Genomic DNA, 17,959 nt, shown 5'->3' with positions numbered 1-17,959 from the left:
CAAAGTTAGAACGTCTAACTTGCAAGGTAATAGATCTGATCTATTATATTTTACATATATTAGATGTAGTATAGAAACATGTTGATATGATCAACATGTAGTTCTTGCTCTTTATATTTTAATTTTTGATTTAATATCATATAATAATTATATAATAGGATCTTAGATCTAAAAATTTTCTGATTTAATAAGATAAATTTTGATTTATTTTAATCTTTCACTGTCTGATCTTGAAAAAATTTCAAGATCTAACTCTAAAACCCTAGATCTGGTTCCTTCAATTGGTATCAGAGCCTAGGTTGTTTATTACATGATTATTTATACATACTTAGATTATTTTTTAGATTAGATCTAATTTATAATCTAATTGTTAAATCTAAAATTAAAATTTTTAGATCAATCACGAACTGTAGGTTGTCCTGTTGTAAGGTTTATCTCTTACAGTGCAAAGGTTGTCCTAGTTCATGTAGATCTATCTTTAATCATAAATTTGTTAGATGTGATCTAGATTAAATTTATAATTTATTAAATTTAAAAGATATTTAAATCTAAAATAAAATCTCTTTGTTAATAATTTTTGTGCAAAGAACCATCATATATTTGTCTGAAAAATTTATGCGGTTTAAAGTTGAAATTGTTTCAATTACATGAACCTGTTTAGATTAGATCTAAAGTAGTTTCATACTTATTTCACTTGCATTTTGATTATGAATCAAACATGCAACTTGGTTGGTAGAACCATGTTGTAAAAATATTTTACAAATATGAAAATTATTTTTGAAAAGCCAAACCCCAACCCTCAGCCCAAAACTTAATTGAGAATTAAGAAGTTATTTGATTAGGTTCTAGGATTGTGAATTGAAGAACCTAAGATACAAACCATAACATATTGGGTTAATGGGTTAGTGAGAATTAGGTCCATTAATTAGGTTAGACCTAAGGTTAGATTAAAGATGGACTTAATTAGAGAATTGACTAAATCTAATCAATTGTTGTCTTAGATTAGGTCAAGGATTCTCTGGATCAATTACAATAGTTGTAGTTAGTTAAGTCCATGTCATTAACGAGAACCAAATAGACTTGATTCTTGGCTAAGTGGTCTAGCATAAACTATTAGGTTAATCTAATCGAAACTAATTAAACCAGTTGGTGTCTAAGGTAAACCAGACTGATGGTTTTTAATTGGCAGCCCGTTTATCTGGCCATTTCTGATGGTGTCTAAGGCAAGCTTTGGCAGACCCTCCCACCGATCGAACTTACCTGGCCTCTTAGTGAAATTATATTTTGATCGGATCACTTGACTATTCGAGCTGACCCATGTCAGCTAGGTAAATCAGTGTGACTGATTTAGGTGCTCCTAGACTAGTCCTTTTAATGGTCTCCCTTAAGCTGACTTGTTGAAGCCAGTGGGAGGATCATGATAAGCTGGTTCATCTGACCTCCTCCTCTAAATCAATTAAATCCTCTAAAATTATTAGATCTTTAAAATGAAATAGTTATGGTGATAACTAGATCATAGCCTCCCATTAAGTGGATGATAATGGATCCATCAGTTGGATAATCATTGGAGGCCCAAAGGCCTGATGCTTATCGACTGATGGAATTATCATTCATAATATGATTTCTTGACTACATCTTTCTAAATGGTGATTAGGTTAGCCAACCAAAGTTAGGCCTAATCATTCATTGGCTAGATGGGCCAAGTATGGTCATGTTAATGGTTGGACCTAACCAAATCTTTTCAGTGGAGGCCAAAGCCTACTGATTAGGGACCGGGATAAAATTAAAATTATTAAAAATTATTTAGAAAAATAATTGGTTATGAACCTACCTTTACATGTACATGGGTTGGCCAACCAAAGTTGGGCTTATGTGCAGTTTAAGTGGATTCTAGTACCCACTAAAGAATTAGGGTAATTCTTCGAATTGGAGGTAGAGGCTACCAATTCGAATAAAATAGTGAGAGAAACTTTTTGATTAAAGTCTAAATCTTTAGGTTTAATGAATCAATTACTAATTAGGTTATGATTTTTCTTTGTGCAGATATGGCCACTTTTCTATCGCTCTGATCATTGTTGGACAATGATAATTTGATGGGACCCAACTTTGATAGCTGGTACCAAAAGTTGAAGATAGTCCTGGAGCATGAACGGATCCTATATGTGATAACGGATCCTGCACCTGAGGAGTCAGCTGTCAATGCACGTGGAACAGTCAGAGACACTTACCAGAAGTGGCTCAATGACTGGACCACTGTGCGCTGCATCATGCTGGCTGCCATGAGCAATGAGTTCAGTCGTAGATTCAAAATGGCTCAGTCAAAGGACATGCTTCAAGTGTTGGAGGATGCCTTTGGCATATCCGATGACGTGGAGAGGCACAAGACTAGTTGTGCCATCTTCAATGCCAAAATGCGAGATGGTGCCTTTGTCACTGATCATGTATTGTACATGATCGAGCTGATGGAGCGTTTGAGCAAGCTCGACTTTTCCTTGCATGAGCAGCTTGGAAAAGATAGAATACTGAACTCGCTGCCCAAGTCTTATCTCCCATTCCTCACTCATTATAGAATGACAAAGCTGAACTAAACTATCATGGATTACTGGGGTTGCTTCAGAACTTTGAGAAGGATCACCAACTCCACAAAGAGTCGGTGAACTTAATGGGAGGTTCATCTTCTGGTTCTCGACCCATTGAGAAAGGAAAGAAGAACAAAAAAAAGAAAGTGAAGAAGGTGCAAGTTTAGGCTGGGACATCAGTGCAGTGTCAGACCAGAAAGATCAAGCCCAATAAAAGTTAAGCTGAATGCTTCTTTTGCAAGAAGCAGGGGCACTGGAAGAGGAACTATCCTCAGTACATTGCCTCCCTAGACCCGAACAGGCAGAGAAAGAAGCAAGCTGTTGCTGGACAAGGTATTTATATGATAACACCATACAATTTCTCTATTTGTGATATATCTGACTGGGTATTGGATACCGGTAGCCCTTACCATATTTGCAATTCATTGCAGGGGTTGCAGGTCAGTAGGAGATTCGAGCAAGGTGAGAGGTTCCTGAACATTGGAGATGGAAGATCAGTTCCAGTTCTAGCATTAGAAATCTTGAAACTTATATTTGAGTCCCATACCGTTGTTCTTAATGATTGTCATTTCTATCCCAGTTTTTTTTTAAATGTTATTTCTATAGGCCTTCTGGCTAAAAATGATTATGAAATTTCAATAAAGAAATAAGTTTGTAATATCATTATGAATGATGTTACTATTTTTTGTGGATATTTGAACAATGATGTGTATATTATCACAATCTGTTAACGTAGTCTATTCTACTAGCAAGCACCCTAGATTAGATAGTGTATCAGATATCTACTTATGGCACTGTAGGCTAGGTCATATAAATAAGAACAGGATAAACAGGTTGACTCAAGAGAGAATCCTCAAAGTCAGTGATTGTGAATCACTTCTAACCTGTGAGTCCTGTCTTCTTGGTAAAATGACCAAGTCACCTTTTACTGAAAAAGGTGAGAGAGCTACTAAGCTCTTGGGCCTAGTACATATTGATGTATGCGGGCCCATGAGCACAAGTGCTAGAGGTGGATATTTCTACTTCATCACTTTCACGGATGATCTATCCAGATATGGATATGTCTATCTAATGAAACATAAGTCAGATTCATTTGAAATTTTCAAACGATTCTGAAGTGAGATAGAAAAATAAACTGGAAAGAGTATTAAAACTCTTCGATCTGACCGAGAAGAGAAATTCCTTTCTGGTGAGTTTCTCACATATCTAGGAGAGAATAAAATTCTCTCCTAATGGACTCCTCTAGGAACACCACAGCATAATGGTGTGTCTGAAAGGAGAAATCAGACTCTGTTAAACATGGTCCGATCCATGATGGGTTTTGCCAGCTTGCCAAAATCCTTCTAGGGATATGCACTCGAATCAGCCTGTTATCTGCTAAATAGGATTTCAAGTAAGTTTGTAATTAAGACTCCATATAAGATATGGACAGGGCGTAAGCCAGCACTTTCACACCTTAGAGTCTGGGGGTGCCCGGCCTATATAAAATGGTTAGTTACGGATAAACTTGGATCTAGGTCTGACAAATGCACATTCATAGGATACCCCAAAGAGACCAAAGGATATTCTTTCTATCATGCTGATGAACAAAAGGTGTTCGTCAGCCTTAAGGCAACCTTTTTAGAAAATGAATTCTTTGATGAAGGAACCGTTGCCTCTAAGGTTGAACTTGATGAAGTTCAACAAGTAGAAGGACCGACACCAATAGCTAAATCTGAGTCGGATTTGATTAGATCAGATCCGGAGCCCAATGTACCTGCACCATTAAGGCGATCCGATAGAGTACCGCATTAGTCGGACAGATACTATAATTTTTTGATTCAGGATGGTGATCCCATCGAACTCGATGAGAACGATGAGGATTCGATCACCTATATGGATGCAATGCAGAGATCTGATTCCGAGAAATGGCTTGAAGCTATGAAATCCGAAATGGAGTCCATGAAGGTCAATGATGTATGGACATTGGTTGTCCCACCTGAAGGGGTTAAACCCATTGGGTATAAATGGGTCTTCAAAAGGAAGAGGGGCATAGATGAAAAGGTGGAGACCTATAAAGCCCGTCTGGTTGCCAAGGGGTATCGTCAACATTATGGTATTGACTATAATGAAACGTTCTCCCCTGTGACAATGCTCAAATCCATTCGGATAATGCTTGCAATAGCTGTCCATCTGAATTATGAGATCTGGCAGATGGATGTAAAGATAGTTTTCCTAAATGGAGAGCTGACCGAAGAGATGTATATGATACAACCTGAGGGGTTTACATCTACAGATGAGTCCAAGATGTGCAAGCTTCAAAGATCTATTTATGGACTGAAGCAAGCTTCTCAGAGTTGGAACATACGTTTTGATAAGGTGATCAAAATGTATGACTTCGTTAAGAACGGAGAAGAGTCCTGCATCTATAAATGGGCAAATGATCCAGTTGTGATATTTCTTGTCTTGTACGTGGATGATATTCTCTTAATAGAGAATGACATCCCCGCACTACAAGGAATAAAAGTTTGGTTGTCATCGTAGTTCTTCATGAAGGACTTGGGTGAAGCATCCTACATCTTAATGATGAAGATCTATAGGGATAGATCTAAAAGGATGCTTAGGTTATCCCAGTCCACATACATAGACACTGTACTGAAGTGGTTCAGCATGGAGAATTTCAAGAAGAGCTATCTACCGATAGGCCATGAAATTTCTCTCTCTAAGAAGGATTATTCGATAACTCCTGAAGAGAGAGAGCATATGAGTAGAGTCCCATATGCTTCGATCGTGGGATCTATCATGTACGCTATGACATACATAAGGCTATATGTGGCATACTCACTAGGAGTAGTAAGTAGATACCAATCTGATCCTGGAGAAAATCACTGAAAAGTGGTTAAAGCCATCCTTAAGTATTTGAAAAATACTAAGGACCAATGGTAGGTTTATAGCGAGTCAGATCTGAAACTTGTGGGGTTCATAGACTCTAGTTTTCAATCTGACCATAATGATAGTAGAAGCGTGTCGGGTTATATCTTTACTCAGAATGATGGAGCCATCTGCTGGAAGAGTTTCAAGCAGCATACTATGGCAAACTCTGTTTGTGAAGCAGAGTATATCGCAGCTTGGGATGCCACGAAAGAAGCTGTGTGGCTGAGAAAATTCATCACCGAGCTCGAAGTAGCACCCTCCTCGATGGTCCGATCCTACTCTATTGCGACAACACTGATGCCATTGCTCAGGCAAAGAAACTCAAAGCACACCTGCGAACGAAGCACATTTTGTGCCGCTTTCACCTGATCCGAAAGATCGTGGATCGAGGTGACGTCGAACTTCAGAAGATCGATGGAAAGGAGAACCTGACTGACCTCTTCACTAAAGTCCTGGCGATAAAAGAGTTCGACAACCACAAGTCAAAGATGGATAATAGATACTGTGCCGAGTGACTTTAGGACAAGTGGGAGTTGTTGAAAAATATGTCCCAAAAGCTAATCGTTAGCCTGTTGACAGTTGAGCAACATTGTATTGTAATTGATTTGTTAATAAATAAAATATATTTTTGATATTTTCATCATAAGTTTTCATCTTCTAATGAACTCCGTTGTTGTGATAAAATTCTTAGGACTATTTAGGTTCGATAAAGAGAGGATTTATCGATTAGTCCTCAAAACTGTTCACGATCAAATGATAGGCTGGTAATAAAGACGATAGCTTCTATCGAGCATAGGTCGTTGTAGGCCATATGGGTTGGTTGTCCTCTTAATCAAAGAGTGTAGAGATATTGGTATGACATACAGGTGAGATGCAAGGGTACATCATCATTGAACGTGACCAACTCCAGAGCATTCTGCTATCGAGAATGTCTCTGATGGGATATAGGTATAAGTGTCCCTTAGATCTAAGATCACCTCAGTGACTTGCAAACAACTCACTGTGCTTTGGTACTGGACTAACTGAATTTCTAATTCAGTGATGGAAGGCTTCTGGATACAGTCAAGTATTTACGAAGTCAGAGTGTGATCGAGATGGGATTGACCACTCCAAGAGTTGAAGAAGAATGAGTCACTGTATTTTAATTTAGCAAAACCTTGGTCAGGATAATCTATCAGATGGATTTAATATTTTGAAATACAATATGAACAACCTGATCAGAGTTGACAATTGAATTATGAGGTATCCTATGAGCATTTTGGTCAAGAAGATGAATTATATAGAAACTATATCCGCATGGATTCTAAGGATGTTATTTTACACATTCGACCTATCCGACCATCAGGTACCATTGCTAGATGGTCACTTTGATTGATACAAAAATTTGTTTCAGTGCTACCGGCTTAGGTTCGGACCTATGTGTTGGGAAATATACTTCAAAAGCCAATCATCAAGCTATTGATGGTTGAGCAACCTTATATTGTAATTGATTTGTTAATAAATAAAATATATTTTTGACATTTTCATCACAAGTCTTCATCTTCTAATGAACTCTATTATTGTGATGAAGTCCTTAAGACTATTTAGGTTCGATAAAGAGAGGATTTATCGATTAGTCCTTAAAACTGTTCATGACCAAATGATAGGTTGTTAATAAGGACGACAGCTTCTATCGAGCATAGGTCGCTGTAGGCCATATGGGTTGGTTGTCCTCTTAACCAAGGAGTGTGGAGACACTGGTATGGCATACAAGTGAGATGTAAGGGTACATAGTCATGAAACATGACCAACTCCAGAGCATTCTGCTGTCGAGAATGTCTCTGATGGGATATAGGTATAAGTATCTCTTAGATCTGAGATCGTCTCAGTGACTTGCAAGCAACTCATTGTACTTTAGTACTGGACTAACTGAATTTTTAATTCAGTGGTGGAAGGTTTTTGGGCACAGTCAAGTACTTGCGAAGTTAGAGTGTGATCGAGATGGGATTGACTACTCTAAGAGTTGGAGAAGAATGAGTCGCTGTCTTTCAATTTAGCAAAACCTTGGCCAAGATAATCCATCAGATGGATTTGATATTTTGAAATACAATGTGGACAACCTGATCAGAGTTGACAGTTAAACTCTGAGGTGTCCTATGAGTATTTTGGTCAAGGAGATGAATTATATGGAAACTATATCCGCATGGATTCTAAAGATGTTGTTCTACACATTCAACCTATCCGGCCATCGAGTACCATTGCTAGATGGTCACTTCGATTGGTATAGAAATTTATTCTTATTCTAATTGCTTAGGTTCGGACCTATGAGATCACACACATTAGAGTTCACGATCTGATCAGATGGTTGATCAACGATTAAGAATCGTTCTAGAGTTAAACGATCAATATGATTGACATTTAACCTAGTGCAAGTGTTGCAGGAGGATCGATTAGCAATTCGATTACTAATTGCCTTAATTTAATTAAGCCAATGGGCTGAGATTAAGTCTAATTGAATATGATTTAATTAAATTTGATTTGAGCTTGATTGGATCAAGTTCAATTGGTTTATTGGATAAGCCAAGTGCAAGAAAAAACTAGTCCTAGTTCAATTAGGACTTGGATCAACCTAATTTTTAATTCGATTAGAAAATTAAATCAAATTTAAATTTAATTTAATCTAATTAAATTAAGTTCTTAATTGAGTTAAGATCTATTTTAATTGAATTGATTTGGTTTGAGAAATCAGATTGGAACAAGACATAGATTGAATCCTAGTAAGACTAGCATTCCACCTTATGCAAATTTAGCCCCCACGCCCACTCTCTCTTATTTTGTGTGACAGAACTTCTATCCTAGGTCTTCACACATGCCCAAAACTTTTTTCTCTTTTTCTCTTATATGGAAAGTGGTTGTGGATCAAGTCAAAGTAGTAATTAGTTTGGATTTCAAATTCTATGAGATAGAGTTTTAAAAAAATAAAACTTTTTCTTATGGCACTGATTTTATCCAGATTTTTTTTGAGATTTTTATGACTTTTATGGCATATAATATGCATCCTTTGCTGGTCATCTATGTACAAAAAGAAGGAGGGGGCACCCAAGAGTTGGGCGCCCCTTATCTTGCCCTGTTTGGATATACCTTGACTAGATATTTGACCTAGACAAGGACTCTTTGATATTTCTCTATTTAAAATAAAATTCTTCATAAAATTTTTATAGAAAATAGAAAAAAGAGAGACCTTTGGGGCATGCAAAAATTAAGAAGAAAGAAGGTTGGGGTATAGAGATACAATAGACACAAGACTAGGTGTCTAGGTGAGAGCAAAGAGAAGAAGAAGAGGGTCTTCTTCTAGGGTTGCTGTGTTCACCTCTTCCCTTCCTCCATCTTGAGTTTTCTGAGAGTATCTCAGATCTAAAACCTCTTCTCTTACTTTTCATCTTTGGAAGAGTCCTAATCAAGAAGAAGAAGGTATCTAATCGACCATCGAAGAAAGATCAGCGCAGTACTAGCATACTGTGCTGATTTCCTGGACCAGGACTTCTAATCGTGATTCGTGGGCTCGTGTGGATGACTCCTAGAGGTCAGATGTGTGTATGGCTTACAACATCATCCTCAAGTCTGGATCAGCAAAGTTAGAACGTCTAACTTGCAAGGTAATAGATCTGATCTATTATATTTTATATACATTAGATGTAGTATAGAAACATGTTGATATGATCAACATGCAGTTCTTGCTCCTTATATTTTAATTTTTGATTTAATGTCATGTAATAATCATGTAATAGAATCTTAGATCTATAGATTTTTTGATTTTATAAGATAAATTTTGATTTATTTTAGTCTTTCACTGCCTGATCTTGAAAAAGTTTCAAGATTTAACCCTGAAACCCTAAATCTGGTTCCTTCAATTGGTATTAGAGCCTAGGTTGTTTATTACATGATCATTTATACATGCTTAGATTATTTTTTAGATTAGATCTAATTTATAATCTGATTATTAAATCTAAAATTAAAACTTTTAGATCAATCACGAACTGTAGGTTGTCCTGCCGTAAGATTTATCCCATACAGTGCAAAGGTTGTCCTAGTTCATGTAGATCTATCTTTAATCATAAATTTATTTGATGTGATCTAGATTAAATTTATGATTTATTAGATTTAAAAAATATTTAAATCTAAAATAAAATCTCTTTGTTAATAATTTTTATGCAAAGAACCATCATATATTTGTCTGAAAAATTTGCACAGTTTAAAGTTGAAATTATTTCAATTACATGAACCTGTTTAGATTAGATCTAAAGTAGTTTCATGCTTATTTCACTTGCATTTTGATTATGAATCAAACATGCAACTTGGTTGGTAGAACCATGTTGTAAAATTATTTTACAAATATGAAAATTATTTTCAGAAAGCCGAACCCCAACCCTCAATCCAAAACTTAATTGAGAATTAAGAAGTTGTTTGATTAGGTTCTAGGATTGTGAATTGAAGAACCTAAGACACAAATCATAACAAATTGGGTTAATAGGTTAGTGGGAATTAGGTCCATTAATTGGGTTAGACCTAAGGTTAGATTAAAGATGGACTTAATTAGAGAATTGACTAAATCTAATCAATTGTTGTCTTAGATTAGGTCAAGGATTCTCTAGATCAATTACAATAGTTATAGTTGGTCAAGTCCATGTCTTTAATGAGAACCAAATGGACTTGATTCTTGGCTAAACGGTCTAGAACGAACTGTTAGATTGATCTAATCCAAACTAATTAAACCAGTTGGTATCTAAGGTAAATCAGATCGGTGGTTTTTAATTGGGAGCCCGTTTATCTGGTCATTTCTGATGATGTCTAAGGCAAGCTTTGGCAGACCCTCCCATCGATCGAACTTACCTGGACTCTTAGAGAAATTATATTTTGATCGGATCACTTGACTATTCTAGCTGACCCATGTCAGCTAGGTAAATCAGTGTGGCTGATTTAGGTGCTCTTAAACCAGCCATTTTAATGATCTCCCTTAAGCTGACTTGGTGAAGCCAGTGGGAGGATCATGATAAGCTGGTTCATCTAACCTCCTCCTCTAAATCAATAAAATTCTTTAAAATTATTAGGTCCTTAAAATGAAATAGTTATGGTGATAACTAGATCATAGCCTCCCATTAAGTGGATGATAATGGATCCATCAGTTGGATAATCATTGGAGGCCCAAAGGCCTGGTGCTTATCGACTGATGGAATTATCATTCATAATATGATTTCTTGACTACATCTTTCTAAATGATGGTTAAGTTAGCCAACCAAAGTTGGGCCTAATCATTCATTGGCTAGATGGGCTAAGTATGGTCATGTTAATAGTTGGACCTAACCAGACCTTTTCAGTGGAGGCCAAAGCCTACTGATTAGGGACTGGGGCAAAATTAAAATTACTAAAAATTATTTAGAGAAACAATTGGTTATGAACCTACCTTTAGATGTACATGAGTTGGCCAACCAAAGTTGGGTTTGTGTGCAGTCTAAGTGGATTCTAGTACCCACTAAAGAATTAGGGTAACTCCTCGAATTGGAGGTAGAGGCTACCAATTAGAATAAAATAGTGAGAGAAACCTTTTGATTAAAATCCAAATATTTAGATTTAATGAAGCAATTACTAGTTAGGTTATGGTTTTTCTTTATGCAGATATGGCCACTTCTCTATCGCTCTGATCATTATTGGACAATGATAAGTTGGTGGGATCCAACTTCAGTAGCTGGTATCGAAAGTTGAAGATAGTCCTGGAGCATGAATGGATGCTATATATGATAACGGATCTTGCACTTGAGGAGCCAACTGTCAATGCATGTGGAACAATCAGAGACACTTATCAGAAGTGGCTCAGTGATCGGACCATGGTGCGCTGCATCATGCTGGCTACCATGAGCAACGAGTTCAGTCGTAGATTTGAGACGGCTCAACCAAAGGACATACTTCAAGTATTGGAGGATGCCTTTGGCACACCCGATAATGTGGAGAGGCATAAGACTAGTTGTGCCATCTTTAACGCCAAAATACAGGATGGTGCCTCTGTCACTGATCATGTATTGTACATGATCGAGCTGATGGAGCATTTAAGCAACCTTCGCTTTCCCTTGCATAAGCAACTTAAAAAAGATGCAATACTGAACTCGCTGCCCAAGTTTTATCTCCTATTCCTCACTCATTATAGAATGTCAAAGCCTGAAGTAAACTACCACGGATTACTGGGGTTGTTTCAGAACTTTGAGAAGGATCACCAACTCCACAAGGAGTCAGTGAACTTAGTGGGAGGTACATCTTCTGATTCTCGACCCTTTAAGAAAGGGAAGAAGAACAAGAAGAAGAAAGTGAAGAAGGTGCAAGTTCAGGCTGGGACATCTGTGCAGGGCCAGACCAGAAAGATCAAGCCCAATAAGAGTCTATTCTACTGGCAAGTACCCTAGATTAGATAGTGTATCAGATATCTACTTATGGCACTGTAGGCTAGGTCATATAAACAAGAACAGAATAAACAGATTGACTCAAGAGGAAATCCTTGAAGTCAGTGATTATGAATCACTTCCAACCTGTGAGTCCTGTCTTCTTGGTAAAATGATCAAGTCACCTTTTACTGAAAAAGATGAGAGAGCTACTGAGCTCTTGGGCCTAGTACATACTGATGTATGCGGGCCCATGAGCACAAGTGCTAGAGGTGGATATTTCTACTTCATCACTTTTATGGATGATCTATCCAGATATGGATATGTCTATCTGATGAAATATAAGTCAGATTCATTTGAAATATTCAAACGATTTCGAAGTGAAGTAGAAAAATAAACTGGAAAGAGTATTAAAACTCTTTGGTCTGATCGAGGAGGAGAATACCTTTCTGTGAGTTTCTCACATATCTAGGAGAGAATGAGATTCTCTCCCAATGGACTCCTCCAGGAACACCACAGCATAATGGTGTGTCTGAAAGGAGAAATCAGACTCTGTTAGACATGGTCCGATTCACGATGGATTTTGTCAGCTTGTCGATATTCTTCTAGAGATATGCACTCGAATCGACCTGTTATCTATTAAATAGAGTTCCAAGTAAGCCTATAATTAAGACTCCATATGAGATATGAATAGGGCGTAAGCCATTACTTTCACATCTTAGGGTCTGGGGGTGCCCGATCTATGTCAAACGGTTAGTTACAGATAAACTTGGACCTAGATCTGACAAATGCATATTCATAGAGTACTCCAAAGAGATCAAAGGATATTTTTTCTACCATGCTGATGAAGCAAAGATGTTCGTCAGCCTTAAGGCAACCTTTTTAGAAAAAGAGTTTCTTGGTGAAGAAACCGTTGCCTCTAAGATTGAATTTGATAAAGTTCAACAGGCAGAAGGACAGACACCAATAGCTGAACCTGAGTCGAATTTGATTAGATCAGATTCGGAGCCCAATGTACCTGCATCATTAAGGTGATCTGGTAGAATACCGTATCAGTCGGACAGATACTATGGTTTCTTGATCCGAGATGGTGATCCCATCGAACTCGATGAGAATGATGAGGATCCGATCACCTATATGGATGCAATGCAGAGACCTGATTCTGAGAAATGACTTGAAGCCATGAAATCCAAAATGGAGTCCATGAAGGTCAACGGTGTATGGACATTGGTTGACCCATCTGAAGGGATTAAACCCATTGGGTGTAAATGGGTCTTCAAAAGGAAGAGGGGCGTAGACGGAAAGGTAGAGACCTATAAAGCCCGTCTGTTTGCCAAGGGATATCATCAATATTATGGTATTGACTATAACGAGACGTTCTCTCCTGTGGCAATGCTCAAATTCATTCGGATAATGCTTACAATAGCTGCCCATCTGGATTATGAGATCTGACAGATGGATGAAAAGATAGTTTTTCTGAATGGAGAGCTGATCGAAGAGGTGTATATGATACAACCTAAGGGGTTTACATCCATAGATGAGTCCAAAGTGTGCAAGCTTCAGAGATCCATTTATAGATTGAAGCAAGCTTCTCGAAATTGAAACATGCATTTTGATAAGGTGATCAAAATGTATAGCTTCGTTAAGAACAGAGAAGAGTCTTGCATCTATAAATGGGCAAATGGTCCAGTTGTGGTATTCTTTATCTTATACGTGGATGGCATTCTCTTATCAAAAATGACATCCCTGCACTACAGGGAATAAAAGTTTGGTTGTCATCGTAGTTCTCTATGAAGGACTTGGATGAAGCATCCTACATCCTAGGGATAAAAATCTATAAGGATAGATCTAAAAGGATGCTTGGGTAATCTCAGTCCACGTACATAGACACTGTGCTGAAGAGGTTCAGCATGGAGAATTTCAAGAAGGACTATCTACCGATAGGCCATGAAATTTTTCTCTCTAAGAAAGATTATCCGACAACTCCTGAAGAGAGAGAGCGTATGAGTAAAGTCCCATATGCTTCGACTGTTGGATCTATCATATACGCCATGATATGTACAAGGCCAGATGTGGCATACTCACTAGGAGTAGTGAGTAGATACCAATCCGATTCTGGAGAAAACCACTGAAAAGTGGTTAAAGCCATCCTTAAGTATTTAAGAAATACTAAGGACCAATGGTTGGTTTATAGCGAGTCAGATCTAAAACTTATGGGGTTCAGAGACTCCAGCTTTCAATCTGACCATGATGACAGCAGAAGCATGTCGGGTTATATCTTTACTCAGAATGGTGGAGCCATCTGCTGAAAAAGTTTCAAGCAGCATACGGCGGCAGACTCTGTTTGTGAGGTGGAGTACATCGCAGCATCGGATGCTATGAAGGAAGCTGTGTGACTGAGAAAATTCATCACCGAGTTCGGAGTAGCACCCTCCCTCGATGGTCCAATCCTGCTCTACTACGACAGCACTGGTGCCATAGCTCAGGAGAAGGAATCCAAAGCGCACCAATGGACGAAGCACATTTTACGTCGCTTCCATCTGGTCCGAGAGATTATGGATCGAGATGACATCGATCTTCAGAAGATCGATGAAAAAGAGAACCTAGCCGATCCCTTCACTAAAGTCCTAGCGATAAAGGAGTTCGACAATCACAAATCGAAGATGGGTATTAGATATTGTATCGAGTGGCTTTAGGACAAGTGAGAGTTGTTGGAAAATATGTCCCAAAAGCCAATCGTCAAGCTGTTGACGGTTGAGTAACCTTTTATTGTAATTGATTTGTTAATAAATAAAATATATTTTTGATATTTTCATCATAAGTCTTCATCTTCTAATGAACTCCATTGTTGTGATGAAGTCCTTAGGACTATTTAGGTTCGATAAAGAAAGGATTTATCGATTAGTCCTTAAAACTGTTTAGGATCAAACGATAAGCTGTTAATAAGGACGACAGCTTCTATAGAGCATAGGTCGCTGTAGGCCATATGGGTTGGTTGTCCTCTTAACCAAGGAGTGTGGAGATACTGGTATGGCATACAGATGAGATGTAAGGATATATCATCATTGAACATGACCAACTCCAGAGTATTCTACTGTCGAGAATGTCTCTGATGGGATATAGGTATAAGTGTCCCTTAGACCTGAGATCGCCTCAGTGACTTGCAAGTAACTCACTGTGCTTTGATACTAGACTAACTGAATTTTTTATTCAGTGATGGAAGGCTTCTGGGCACAGTCAAGTACTTACGAAGTCAGAGTGTGATCGAGATGGGATTGACCACTCCAAGAGTTGGAGAAGAATGAGTCGCTGTATTTCAATTTAGCAAAACCTTGGCCAAGGTAATCCATCAGATGGATTTGATATTTTAAAATACATTGTGGATAACCTGATCAGAGTTGACATTTGAACTCTGAGGTGTCCTATGAGCATTTTGATTAACGAGATGAATTATATGGAAAGTATATCCGTATGGGTTCTAAGGATGCAGTTCTACACATTCAACCTATCTGACCGTCGAGTACCATTGCTAGATGGTCACTTTGATTGGTATAAAAATTTATTTTTATACTATCGGCTTAGGTTCAGACCTATGAGGTCACACACATTAGAGTTTATGATCTGATCGGATGGTTGATCAACGATTAAGAATTGTTCTAAGGTTAAACGATCAATATGATGGACACTTAACCTAGTGCAGGTGTTGCAGGAGGATCGATTAGCAATTCGATTGCTAATTGACTTAATTTGATTAAGTCAATGGACTGAGATTAAGTCTAATTGAATATGATTTAATTAAATTTATTTTGGGCTTGATTGGATCAAGTCCAATTGATTTATTGGATAAGCCAAGTGTAAGGAAAAACTAGTCCTAGTTCAATTAGGACTTAGGTCAACCTAATTTCTAATTTAATTTAAAAATTAAATTAGATTTAAATCTAATTTAATCTGATTAAATTAAGTTTTTAATTGGATTAAGACCTATTTTAATTGGGTTGATTTGGTTTGAGAAACCAGATTGAAACAAAACATAGATTGAATCCTAGTAAGACTAGGATTCCACCTTGCACCAATTTAGCCCCCATGCCCACTCTCTCTTATCCCATGCCCACATTCTCTTATTTTGTATGACAAAACTTCTCTCTTAGGTCTTCACACATACCCAAAACTTTTTTCTCTTTCTCTCTTACATGAAAAGTGGTTGTGGATCAAGTCAAAGTAGGAATTAGTTTGGATTTCAAATTCTATGAGATAGAGTTTTAGGAAATCAAAACTCTTTCTTTATGGCACTGATTTTATCTAGATTTTTTTTAAAATTTTTGTTACTTTTGTGGCACATAATATATGCCCTTTTCTGATGGTCCATGCATAAAAAAAAGGAGGGGGCACCCAAGAGTTGGGCACCCCTTATCTTGCCCTATTTGGATATACCTAGACTAGGTATTTGACCTAGACAAGGACTCTATCATATCTCTCTATTTAAAAAAAAAATTTATAAATTTTTTATTAAAAATAAAGAAAAGAGAGACCTTTGGGGCATGCAAAAATCAGGAAGAAAGAAGGTTGGGGCGTGGAGATACAATAGATACAAGACTAGGTGTCTAGGTGAGAGCAAAGAGAAGAAGAAGAGGATCTTCTTCTAGGATTGCTGTGTTCACCTCTTTTCTTCTTCCATCTTGAGTTTTCTGAGAGTGTCTCAGATCTAAAACTCGTTCTCCTACTTTTCATCTTTGGAAGAGTCCTAATCAAGAAGAAAGAGGCATCTGATCGACCATCGAAGAAAGATCAGCACAGTACTAGCATACTGTGCTGATTTTCTGGATCAGAACTTCTGATCGTATTTTGTGCGCTCATGTGGATGACTCCTAGAGACTGAATGCATGTGCGGCTCGCAACATCATCCTCAAGTCAGATCAGTAAAGTTAGAATGTCTAACTTGCAAGGTAATAGATCTGATCTATTATATTTTACATACATTAGATGTAGTATAGAAACATATTGATATGATCAACATGTAGTTCTTGCTCTTTATATTTTAATTTCTGATTTAATGTCATATAATAATCATGTAATAGGATCTTAGATCTAGAGATTCTCTAATTTTATAAGATAAATTTTGATTTATTTTAGTCTTCTGCTACCTAATCTTGAAAAAATTTAAAGATCTAACCCTGAAACCTTAGATCTGAATTTTTCACTATGAGGTCACACACATTAAAGTTCACGTTCTGATTGGATGGTTGATCAACGATTGAGAATCATTCTAGGGTTAAACGATCAATACGATTGACATTTAACCTAGTGCAAGTGTTGCAGGAGGATCAATTAGTAATTTGATTGTTAATTGGCTTAATTTGATTAAGCCAATGGGTTAAAATTTAGTCTAATTAAATATGATTTAATTAGATTTGATTTGGACTTGATTGGATTAAGTCCAATTGATTTATTGGATAAACCAAGTGCAAGAAAAATTAGTCCTAATTCAATTAGGACTTGAGTCAACTTAATTTCTAATTTGATTAGAAAATAAAATCAAATTTAAATTAAATTTAATCTGATTAAATTAGATTCTTAATTAGGTTAAGACTTATTTTAATTAGATTGATTTAATTTTGATTTGATTTGATTTGAAAAACCAAATTTGAGCAAGTCATAGATTGACCCCTAGTAAGACTAGGATTCCACCTTGCGCCACCTTAGCCCCCCACGCCCACTCTCTCTTATTTTGTGTGATAAAACCTTCTCTCTCAGGCCTTCACACATGCCCAAAGCTTTCCACTCTTATATGGAATGTGGTTGTAGACCAAGTCAAAGTAGGAATTTGTTTGGATTTCAAATTCTATGAGATAGAATTTTAGGAAATCAAAACTCTTTCCTTATGGCACTGATTTTATTCATATTTTTTTTGAGATTTTTATGAATTTTATGGCACATATTGTGTGCCCTTTGCTAGTGGTCCATGATAGAAAAAAAAGGAGGGGGCGTCCAAGAGTTGGGCACCCCTTGTCTTGCCCTATTTAGATTTTTCTTGACTAGGTATTTGACCTAGACAAGGATTCT

This window comes from Elaeis guineensis, chromosome 13, assembly GCF_000442705.2.
Source record: "Elaeis guineensis isolate ETL-2024a chromosome 13, EG11, whole genome shotgun sequence".
Classification (NCBI taxonomy): Eukaryota; Viridiplantae; Streptophyta; class Magnoliopsida; order Arecales; family Arecaceae; genus Elaeis; species Elaeis guineensis.
This window is presented reverse-complemented; position numbering follows the sequence as displayed.